Raw genomic sequence first — 11,700 nt, forward strand, 5'->3', positions numbered from 1 at the left:
GTAGAGACGGTGTTTCACCATATTGGCCAGGCTGGTCTCAAACTCCTGACCTCAAGTGATCCCAAAGTGCTGGGATTACAGGTGTGAGTCAGCATGCCCAGCCTTGTAATTCTACTTAGGTGAGGATCTTGAAGCTCAGTGATGTCACTTCCCTGGACTGCCTGACTCTACAGCAGGGGTTGCAAACCTTTCCTGTAAAGGGCCAGGTAGCCAATATTTTAGGCTTTGTGGGCCACAGGGTCTTTGTGGCAACTCTGCTGTTGTATGTTGAAAGCAGCCATTGATATAAAATAAGCAAGTGAGGGTGGCTGTATGCCAATAAAACTTTATTGACGGACACTGACATTTGAATTTCATGTAATTTTCATGTGTCAGGAAATATTCTTCTTTTGAAGAATTTTGAAGATTTTACACCATTTAAAGATGTAAAATCATTTGTAGCTTGTGGGCCATGTAAAAACAGGCAGCAGGCCCGATTTGGCTGGTGGGCTCTGGTTTGTAGCTCCTTGCTCAAAGCCTGTCTCCTTAGTCTCCAAGCTGTGCTTGCTCCTGGAAGAGGTGTGAAGTGTGGCAAAGGAGGTTGAGAATTTGAGGGTCGAAATGGCCTTTTAATACAGAAGAAATCGCCTGAGCAAAGAAAGATCTTGTGGCAAGAAAGCACAGGGTGCCTTTTGTTTGAATGCAATTTATGTTATCTAATCAGGTTATGCACTTAAATGCTATAAAATGGAAACAGTGCATAGACTCTACAGTGAAGTCTCCCTGTTGTCTCCCCCCACCCACCCACTGTCTAGTTCTCCTCCTCAGAGGCAGCCTCTGTCCTGCAACAATGTGGGAGTGCATGCTGAATCGGGGTGTATAAAGTTTCCCCATTCTCCTCTGTGGGACCAGGATAAGAGTGGGATATTTGGGGCTCCAGAGATAGATGGGAAAAGAGGTGAGGTCAGCCATGAGAAGCCCTCTCACTCCCAGCCCTCTGCTGTCTGGTTTCTTTCCTGTCTCCCCTAACACAGTCTCCCGATCAACATCAGTGGCCTCTTTATTGACAAATAAAGGTCTAACCTGGGCTCTACCTACTTCTGAGTCTCTTTGCCCTGACCACAAAATCTACCCTCCCTGGTCCTCTTTCTGGCCAAACCATGTCAATCAACTTGCCAGGAGCCTTGTACTCCACAGCTCTGTCATTTCTCTGCAAAGTCCCCAGGTGAGCTCATCCACTCCTGCCACTCCCGCAACTTCCGTCTCTGCCCTGATGCCTCCCCACTTTCCTGCATATCTCCACTGCATCCTGAGACTCGGACCTGCACAGTTAGCCCCTGGTGGTGGCACTGGCATGCTTCAGCCTCTAGGTGAGGATCCTGAGTCACTTCGCTGACTCTTTTTCTCACCCACTGCCCCCCATGGTTCAGTGAAACTTGCCAATTTTGCTTCTTGAAAGTTTCTCAGACCATTCCCTTCATCCTTGTGGCCCCTGCCTCGGCTCAGCTCATCCTTTTTTTTTTTTTAATTATTCATTTATTTATTTATTTTTTTGAGATGGAGTCTCACTCTGTCACCACGGCTGGAGTGCAGTGGCATGATCTCAGCTCATTGCAATCTTCGCCTTCCAGCTTCAAGCAATTCTCGTGCTTCAGCCTCCGGAGTAGCTGGGATTACAGGTGTCTACCACCATGCCCAACTAATTTTTTTATTTTTAGTAGAGACACAGTTTCACTGTGTTAGCCAGGCTGGTCTTGAACTCCTGACCTCAAGTGATCTGCCTACCTCGGCCTCCCAAAGTCCCAGGATTACAGATGTGAGCCACTGCGCCGGCCGTTTCTTGCCTGGACTCTCTCACCCCAACCTCTAATCCCTTCATTCCTGAATCCTCCCACACTAGCCTCAGATTTAACCTTGTCTCTCCCCTTCTTGAAACTCTTCCATGGCTCCCCATTGCCATCAGGCTTTCCATTGTCAAACCTCTGCAGACTGCAACGGAGGTGCTGCATGATCTGGTCCCTGCACACCCTTCCAGCCTCAGAATGCCTTGCCGTCTCCAGGTCATCTAGCTGCCGTCCTAAGCAATCTGCGTCTGGTGGAAGAGATGGTGGCTGGGCTCAGCTGTCTCTCTCCAGCTCTGGAAGCTTTGGTTCCTGCAGCATCAATGTGCATCTCTGAGGGCCATTTCCTATATCTGGTGCTTGTTACTGGCAGCACTTGCTTCCCCACCCCTCGAAGGGCTAGAAGCTTCCCTGGATAGAATTTCTGCATGAAGAGAGTTCGTTCACCCATGGAGCCTACTGAGGAACGGGATTTTTGTCTGCGGTTGGTTGGTTTGTCTGTTTTCATTGTAGTGTATCAAACAGTCGTTATTTTGCCCTAAGTCCAGCTCTGTCCCACTGCCTTCTTGTTAGTTTTTGCATCTCCTTACTAAATGGTAGGTCTGCCTGGGTTCCCACAGCAGTGCTAATAAACTTTGTTGGCCAGAGGAGGCACCAGGAAAGACTCTCTGTTGGCAACACTCTCTGAAGGGCCCTCTGTTTCTCTTTGGCCTTGTCTCTCGTTCTCCTCATCCCAGGAGCCTTTTATGTGAGTTTCCACAGCTCCTCCTAGCACCCTCTCTTCTCTCTGCACTTCTCGTGGCTCTCCCCTGATGTCTTGCACACTATGCTGTTCATCCCAATCTGCTCTGAGCCCCAGACAACCACCTTTCCCCCCTTCTCAGTGATGGAACCACCATCATTATCCAAATTAGGATTCTAGGAGTCAGGTGGATATTTCTCTATCACCTACCACATCCTGTTTGCAAGATGTCTTGCAAACTTCCCTTCCTGGAATAGGCTCACTTCACTCCCCCTTCAACATCCCCATGGCCTCTGCCCCTGGTCATTTCATCCTCTTCCTCTTCTGCTCAGACCTCCACTCTGTTTTCCTCTCCAACCTCTTGGCCTCCACTCTTCTCCTCTCCCTAAAGTCTCCCTCACATCACCCCAGAGGGATACCTTCTCCCACCAAGAGCTGACTCTGCCCCTCCCCCTTGCTCTTAATCCTTCCATGGCTCCCCAGTGCCCTCAATATAAAGTCAAGACTTTTTTTGATATGTAAGCCTGCAAGATACGGCCTGCAACTATTCTTCCAGAGTCATCATGCCTTGATACCTACCTCTGGGGTCATTTAGCTGACTACCTGCCCCACATTTGGACGTCTCTGAACGTTTGTCACCTGGTAGCCCAATCCTCAAGAGGGGAGAAACAGGCCTACCAGTCTTGCCCTTCTCCTTTATCTGTTTGTGCTCAGCTCTGGGGCCCTGGAAAATGCTCCTCACTCCTCATTCCCAGGGCAAGTCTCCATCTAACATGTAGTAATAGGTGAAGACATTTTTGTCTATTTTGTTCAACAAGAATCATACCTGACATATAATAAACTCTCAATATATGTATTCAAAAATTAAAAAATAAAGCTGTTACTTGCGAAATCTCTGCCTGTAGCCCAGGTCTTTGTTCTGACCCCAGCACCCTCCTAATGGCCCCGTTGTCTGTGAAGGCATTTTCAATGCTCTCCACTGTGCTAGATGGTGAGCCCATAGGGACAGAAATTGGGTTTGTTCTGACTCCTAGAGTGACTTGGTAAATATTGTTGATATAGGATAAGGCTCAGAGAAACCTCTGTCTCAGTTTGATAGGACCCCAAGAAACAAAACTGGCAAGTTGGAGAATCTAGCTCCTTTACGGCCAGCAGTAAGTGAGCCTACTCTTTGTCCTGGAGGGAGACATTACCCCATCCCTCAGGGTGGCTCCCTGCAAACACAACCTGAGAACTAGGCCAGGTAACGAGATCTCAGAGCATCATGTTTTGGGCAACACCCAACGAGATGTGTAGGAGGACGGGAGGCTCATGGAGATCTGTCCTTCCCAACAGACTGCCCTACTCTTCTTAGATGATGTGGGAAACTGCAAAATCCTCTCATCAAATTCTCTTTTACCAGCATACACAAAGATTCCATCACTTGTGATCGACGTCTTAGTAAGTCTGGACCATTTTGACTGGTTTCCAGTCAGAAAACCAGGAGGATGTGGTGAACAGAGAAACCCCAGCATTCACATTTCACAATTCTTTGCTTTCTCTCTTCATGCTTTGTTTGAAGAAGTTGCAAAATGAGATGACTGGAAGAAAGGGACATGATAGTTAAATAAAGCTTCCTTTTCTTGGTCAGGCACTATAAATCTATTGCACTTTCTCCTGTCTAACAGAAGTCAAACTTTTCTTTTTTTTGAGATGGAGTTTCACTCTTGTTGCCCAGGCTGGAGTGCAGTGGTACCATTTCAGCTCACTGCAACCTCTGCCTCCTGGGTTCAAGCGATTCTCCTGCCTCAGCCTCCTGAGTAGGTGGGATTATAGGCGCCCGCCACCACACCCAGCTGATTTTTGTATTTTTAATAGAGACGGGGTTTTACCATGTTGGCCAGGCTGGTCTCGAACTCCTGACCTCAGGTGATCCACCTGGCTTGCCCTCTCAAAGTGCTAGGATTACAGGCATGAGCCACAACACCTGACCTTACTATTGTAAGTATTAGTTCTAAAAACTGGCAGCCCCTCCTCTGAGTCCCTGTCACTCCAGTTCTCAATCTCTCTCCATATGGCTCAATGCTCTCCTGGAATCATTGTCCCTTCAGGTCCCCATTAGGATCTTCAGTCTTAGGCCCATTTTTTTCCCCCTACAGTTTTTCCTATAGTCTCATTATCCTTAAGTGAACAGGAACAACAGGACACCCAGCAGAGTCCCTGAGGATGAACTGGGAAGCAGAGGGGAGGAACATAAGAGAAGCTTAGCCTACTGATGACAGAATCTGTTGCTCCCCAAATCCTTTTCTCTTGGGCAAGCCAGACCTTCCCACCAGCCCATGTTATAGGGCTGCCCTTTTGGCTCGAGGCTTAGGTTTCATGCTCATGGGGTCAGACCCCTCTGCAGAGCCAGGTAATACCTGAACTCAGGAGCTGATGGTGCTGCAGTTCCACGGATGGACAGCACCATCCCTGCTGCCCGGGGCTTACCAGGTCCACCCTGTCTTGGGGGGACAGCTATGACTTTGTGTGTGGCCCCTCCTTTATCTGCATCCCAGACAAATTCGTTCAAGATAAGGTTGGAGGGAGGAGAGAGTTCACTATATCACAGCACATAAAGGATCGGGGCAGATACACATTTCTAGGTCCTCACCCTACAATCCTAGGGATGTCACCTCAGCTACCCTGATGTGTGATGTCTTCTGGAGCTCACGTGATCACCAGCCCAATGTCTCCTGTGGTGGTGCAGCAGGGTGGGTGGGGGAGCCAGGATTCCCAGTCCCTGTGCCCAACACGGGGTCCAAGGAGGGTTCAGGACTTGGGATACTTAGTGCCTGGTTCCTGGGGACCAGACTGAGGAGGGGACACGAGGAATTCCTCAACCCGCCTTCTTTGCTGTTTTGGTGACTGTAGAAGGATGCAGGGCCACCACCCCACTTTACCTCCTACACCGATGTGGGAACTGTTCTATTTCTGTACCAGACACTCCAGTTTTGTTGTTGTTGTTTGTTTGTTTGTTTGTGACGGAGTCTTGCTCTGTCACCCAGGCTGGAGTACAGTGGCGCCATCTCTGCTTGCTGCAAGCCCTGTCTCTCGGGTTCATGCCATTCTCCTGCCTCAGCCTCCTGAGTAGCTGGGACTACAGGCACCTGCCACCACATCCGGCTAATTTTGTTTTTGTATTTTTAGTAGAGACGGGGTTTCACCGTGTTAGCCAGGATGGTCTCGATCTCCTGACCTCGTGATCCACCCGCCTCGGCCTCCCAAATTGCTGGGATTACAGGCGTGAGCCACCGCGCCCGGCTGAGACACTCCAGTCTTCTAGACATCATTGCCTTTCAAGGAAACAGCACAGGTAAGAATCTTCCTTCTTCGGGGCTGGTTGGAAATGGGGTCGCTGCCCACCCATAGCGGAGCTGGATTCGAGGCTCATATGATGGGAAAGATGAGATTTGACAGGAGAAGCTCTCATTCCACCACAGTCAGGCTTTTGCCCACAAACCTTCATTTAAAAACCATGGTCAGTCCAAGATCACCACCACCATTCTCTCAGACCTCACAAGTTGAAGCCTTGGAAACTGAGAAATGGTAGCATCAGCACCAAATACTCAAGAGGACAGATGCCGGTGGGGAATCCCAATCCCCCAGGCTTCTGTTTTGGACCTGGAGCCTGAGACCCCTCGGGGGAAGGGGCACCTCAAACACTTGTTCTTGTGGATCAACTGTAACTCTAGTTAATAGATTACAAGTGACTTTATGCAAATTCGTTAGTATAGGGAAAGAAATGCAGGCTTTAGAATAAGAGAAACATGGATTCTATACTGATTCCTCCACTTACTAAGAGGGTGAAAATGGGCAAGTCACTTTACCTCTCTGTGCCGCAGTTTCCTGCTTGTAACGTGAGAAATAACAAGCCCCAGCCCACAGGGATGGCATGGCACATGCCAATCACCATACCCAGGTCCTGGCACAAGGTGCGGGTTCTGTGTGTGCTGGTTTCTTACCCCTTGAATAGTAAGGTCCTGGGATCAACTTGTCCTGATGCTAGGACAGTAAGTTCCCCAGTGCATTAAATGAATGCCCGACATTTAAATAAAAGGAGATGAAACTTCATCAGCAATGTCAAAACCAGCAAATGAATAAAACATCGCACCACACACTTCAAAAGCGGATCAAGTAGGAAGGACACTGAAAGGTGTGGGGTGGCACTAACAACTTTCTCCCCCTGAATGGTGGGGAGGAGTCCCCAGAAGCAGCTATGGAAGAAAATTTGGGCTGAATTAACCCTGAGAATTTTCCAAGATGCCCCCGCCCCCATATGCACATGTGCCCACTCATATGAGTAGACAAAGCTGGCTAAAATAAACAAAAAGAATTCCAGAGAAGAAGCCTTACATACTACTGGGGCCATATCAGAGGATAACCAGAAGTTAACATCTTTTAACACCCTGTTTTGAGTTGAGGTTATTGAGAAATTCCACTCTAAAAAATACCCAACATAAGTGCATATACATGCCAGAAGACATGTTCATAGCAGACTCCTCATAATAGCCCCAAACTAATAATAATCTCAAAGTCCATCTAAAAATGAAGAGTTACATAGTGTTCAGTATATGCACAGAATGGAGATCTTTCAGCAGTGAGAATGAATGAATTATTGACAGGCGAAACATCATGGACAAATTTAACAAACAGAGATTGAGCACAAGAAGCCAGATACAATGGCCGGGCACAGTGGCTGACTCCTGTAATCCCAGCACTTTGGGAGGCCAAGGCAGGCGGATCACGAGGTCAGGAGTTTGAGACCAGACTGACTAACATAGTGAAACCCCATCTCTACTAAAAATACAAAAAATTAGCTGGGCATGGTGGCGGGTGCCTGTAATCCCAGCTACTTGGGAGGCTGAGGCAGGAGAATCGCTTGAACACGGAAGGCAGAGGTTGCAGTGAGCCGAGATCATGCCACTGCACTCCAGCCGGGGGGACAATGCAAGACTATGTCTCAAAAAAATAAATAAATAAAAAATAAAAAGGAGAAGAAGCCGGATACAAGAGTACACACTGGCTGGGCGTGGTGGCTCACGCCTGTAATCCCAGCCTTTTGGGAGGCCGAGGTGGGCGGATCACAAGGTCAGGAGATCGAGACTAACCTGGCTAACACGGTGAAACCCCGTCTCTACTAAAAATGCAAAAAATTAGCCAGGTGTGGTGGCAGAGGCCTGTAGTCCCAGCTACTTGGGAGGCTGAGGCAGGAGAATGGCGTGAACCCAGGAGGTGGAGCTTGCAGTGAGCCGAGATCACGCCACTGCACTCCAGCCTGGGCGACAGAGCGAGACTCCTTCTCAAAAGAAAGGAGTACACACTGAAAGTTACATAAAAACACAATACAGACAAAACTAATCCATGATAATAGGAGTTATACTGGTGACTTTGCAGGCGGGGTAATACCTAGGAATGGGAACTGGTGAGGCTCCTGGGTGTAGGTTGTTGTTACAAAAATGTATTCATTTCATAGACACTGATCAGGCATACCTTTATAATTGGAACAGCTTTCTCCATGTATGTTTTGCTTCAAAATCTTTTATTTTAAAAGACTATAAGAGGAAGCTGGACACAGTGGCTCATGCCTATAATCCCAGCAATTTGGGAGGCTGAAGTGGGAGAATCACTTGAGGCCAGGAGTTTGAGACCAGACTGGGCAACATAGTGAGATCTCTGTTTCAGAAAAAAAAAAAAAAAATTAGCCAGGTGTGAGGGTGTGCACCTGTAGTCCCAGCTACTGGGGAGGCTAATGTAGGAGGATCACTTGAGTAGGTCAAGGCTGCAGTGAGCTGTGATCATGCCACTGCACTTCAGCCTGGGTGACAGAGCAAGACCCTATCTCAAATAAAAGACTATAAGAGAATACTTCACATATATATTTGCTAAGTAATTTTAAAATTTACATAATATAAAAAGATTATTGCAAAAATATAAATAACTGGGACTGTCTCAAGAAAAAAAAAACCCAAATAGTTCTATTGTCTTAGTCCGTTTTGTGTTGCAGGTTAAAGGAATACCTGAGGCTGGGTCATTTATAAAGAAAAAAGGTTTATTTGGCCTGTGATTCTAAGGTTTGAGATTGGGCATCTGGTAAAGTCCTCAGGCTGCTTCCAATCCTAGTGGGGGATGATGGAAGAGGGGGCTGATGTGTGCAGAGATAACATGATAGGAGAGGAAGCAAGAGAGAGGGAGGGAGGTGCCGGACTCAGAGCTTGAGCACCGACTCACTGGCAGGCAGGGGCACTCATCTGTTCCTGAGGAATCCAGCACCATGACCCAAGCACCTCCCATGAGGCCCCACCTCCAACACTGGGATCAACTCTCAACAGGTTTGAGGGGACAAACCTCCAGACTACAGCACTGATATTCATATAGGAATTCATTCAGTAGCAAACACTCATTTCCAGGGAAGAAATTCACGGGTAAGTTCTTCTGAATATGCAAGGCAGAAATATTTCCAGGTTTTCATGAGCACTCCCACATGTGGAAGTCTTTCTGCTGGCGAAAGACACATTCGCCAGCAAACTCTGAGGAGTCTTTTGCTTTCCCTAGACCTCACTGAATTCTGCACAGCAGGGAAGAGGAGAAGGCTGATCTCAGAAAACCTCCCATCTCTGGCAGTGGTGGGTCTGACACTGCACTTATGTGCACGATTACCATTTTGTCCAAACCCCGTGGCTTCCTGTTGGGGTTTACCCTTGTTTCTCCCAGACTATTCTTCCCATACGGAGGGACTCTGTGACCAGACTGTCCTGGGGCAGTGCCTGGTGCTCATGGCTCAAGGCACAGTTCTGCTGGGGCTGGTGCTGCTGCCATCCAGGTGGTGAGAAAGTAAGCAGACCCAGAGGGGTCCTGAGCGGGGAGCGGGGTCAGTGTCTGAGCCTCTCCTTCTCTCCCCAGGGGCTTTGGCTTAGGATCCAGGAGATGGCCTTAGAGTGCAGGAGCTGGTGACGGTGCAGGAGGGAACGTGCAGGCATGTGCTCTGCGCTGTTTTCTACCCCAAGTATTACTGGGCAGGATCCGGCCTAGCTCATGGTTACTGCCAACAGGATGAAGCCACTCCTGGAAGGAACGCTCCAGTGGCTACAAACAACCCCAAACAATTGCAGGAGAAGAACCAGGGCCAGTTCACCTCGTTGGTCATCCCCAGACCTACAGCTGCTCCCTGAACCTCAGAGATGCCAATGAGGCGGATACAGGGACGTACTTCTTTCAGGTGGAGAGAGGTTATTACATGAAATACAGTTACGGAAATGAGAAGTTGTTCTTGCATGTGACAAGTAGAGGAAAGTCCCAGAAAAGGAGCTGTTTCTCCTCATTCGGGGTCATGGGAAGCATTCAGGGGCCCTGGGGTGGGGCTCTGGCACAGGGAGTGCCCCCACTCCCAGAAACAGGAATCAGCCCCTTTCTCTTTTCTAGTGCTGACCCAGCCACCTGAGATCCATGTCCAGAAGAGCTGCAATCAGATGACCCTGGAAATCTGACTTGCACCGTATCATGGGCCGGTGAGAAGGGAACCCCACCAAATTTTTTCTGGATAAGAGAAGCCACCAATTTTACAGTCTCCAAGACCCCTCTTCCCGACCAGTCCTCAGCCTTATCCCACAGCCATGTGACCACGGCAGCAACCTCACCTGTCAGGTGAAGTTCCTCCGAGCTGGTGTGACCACGGGGAGAACCATCCAGCTCAATGTCTCTTATGAGTGGTGGATCAGGACCCCCATGCCCAGGCCCCTGAGAACAATGGGTGTCAGGAGGGAAGGGAGGTCAGAATCAGGTATTCTTTTTTTTTTTTTTTTTTTAAGACAGAGTCTTGCTATGTCACCCAGGCTTGAGTGCAGTGGCGCAATCTCTGCTCACTGCAGCCTCCGCCTTCCAGGCTCAAGCGATCCTCCTGCCTCAGCCTCCCAAGTAGCAGGGACTACAGGTGGCACCACCATGTCCAGCTAATTTTTAAATTTTTGGGCAGAGATGGGTTCTCACTGTGTCACCCAGTTTGGTATTGAACTCTTAGGCTCAAGTGATCCTCCTGCCTCGGCCTCCCAAAGTGTTGGGATTACAGGCGTGCACCACTGTGCCTGGCCAGAATATGAGTTTTTTTGTTTTTTGTTTTTTGTTTTGAGATGGAGTCTCGCTCTGTCACCCAGGCTGGAATGCAGTGACATGATCTCGGCTCACTGTGACCTATGCCTCCCAAGTTCAGGTGATTCTTATGCCTCGGCCTCCGGAGTAGCTGGGATTACAGGCGCCTGCCACCATGACTGGCTCACCCTTGCCTGGCTCAGCTTTGAGCTCTGTCTTGATGCCTCTCCTACTTTCTGCCCCTTGATCCTCCTCTTATGCATGGCGTCTCTCCCATTTACCCCATTCAGGATGCAGCACTTCCTCCAAATGTCACCCTTTTCATCCACCGTACTCATGAGCCAGTGGGTGCTGTAACTTCCCTTCCTGAACAATGTCTCCCGTCATGCCCTCCTTGCTTAGTCCCCTGTCCTCCATCAGCATGACCAGGCCCTTTGCTGTCTTTTTTTTTTTTTTTTTTTTTGAAGATGAAGTTTTGCTCTTGTCATCCAGGCTGGAGTGCGGTGGCAGGATCTCGGCTCACTGCAACCTCCGCCTCCTTGGTTCAAGTGATTCTCCTGCCTCAGCCTTCTGAGTAGCTGGGATTACAGGAGCATGCCACCATGCCTGGCTAATTTTTGTACTTTTAGTAGAAACAACTTTTCACCATGTTGGTCAGGGTGATCTCGAACTCCTTGACCTCAGGTGATCCACCTGCCTTGGCCTCCCAAAGTGCTGGGGTTACAGATCTGAGCCGCCGCACCCAGCCTCTTTGCTGTCTTGATCACTGTTCCATGCCCCTCCCCAGCCTCCCATCTTCCCTCCATGCTGTGCCCCTGATAGCACAAGCCCAGAAAGACCTTCCTGTACCCAGTACCAGCCGCACCCCTTCCTGGCCCAGAGTCCCCTGTGACTCCTCGGCACCCTCAGTCTAAGCTCCTCAGCTGGTCATGCCCCAACACCTCCATGTCCCCTTGGAAGACCCCAGATATATGTGCAGGTCTCTTCATCTGCCAGGCTGTTTCAGAGCCTTTGCACATCCCTCGTCCTTCACTT

This window comes from Pan paniscus, chromosome 20 (genome assembly GCF_029289425.2).
Source record: "Pan paniscus chromosome 20, NHGRI_mPanPan1-v2.0_pri, whole genome shotgun sequence".
Lineage (NCBI taxonomy): Eukaryota > Metazoa > Chordata > Mammalia > Primates > Hominidae > Pan > Pan paniscus.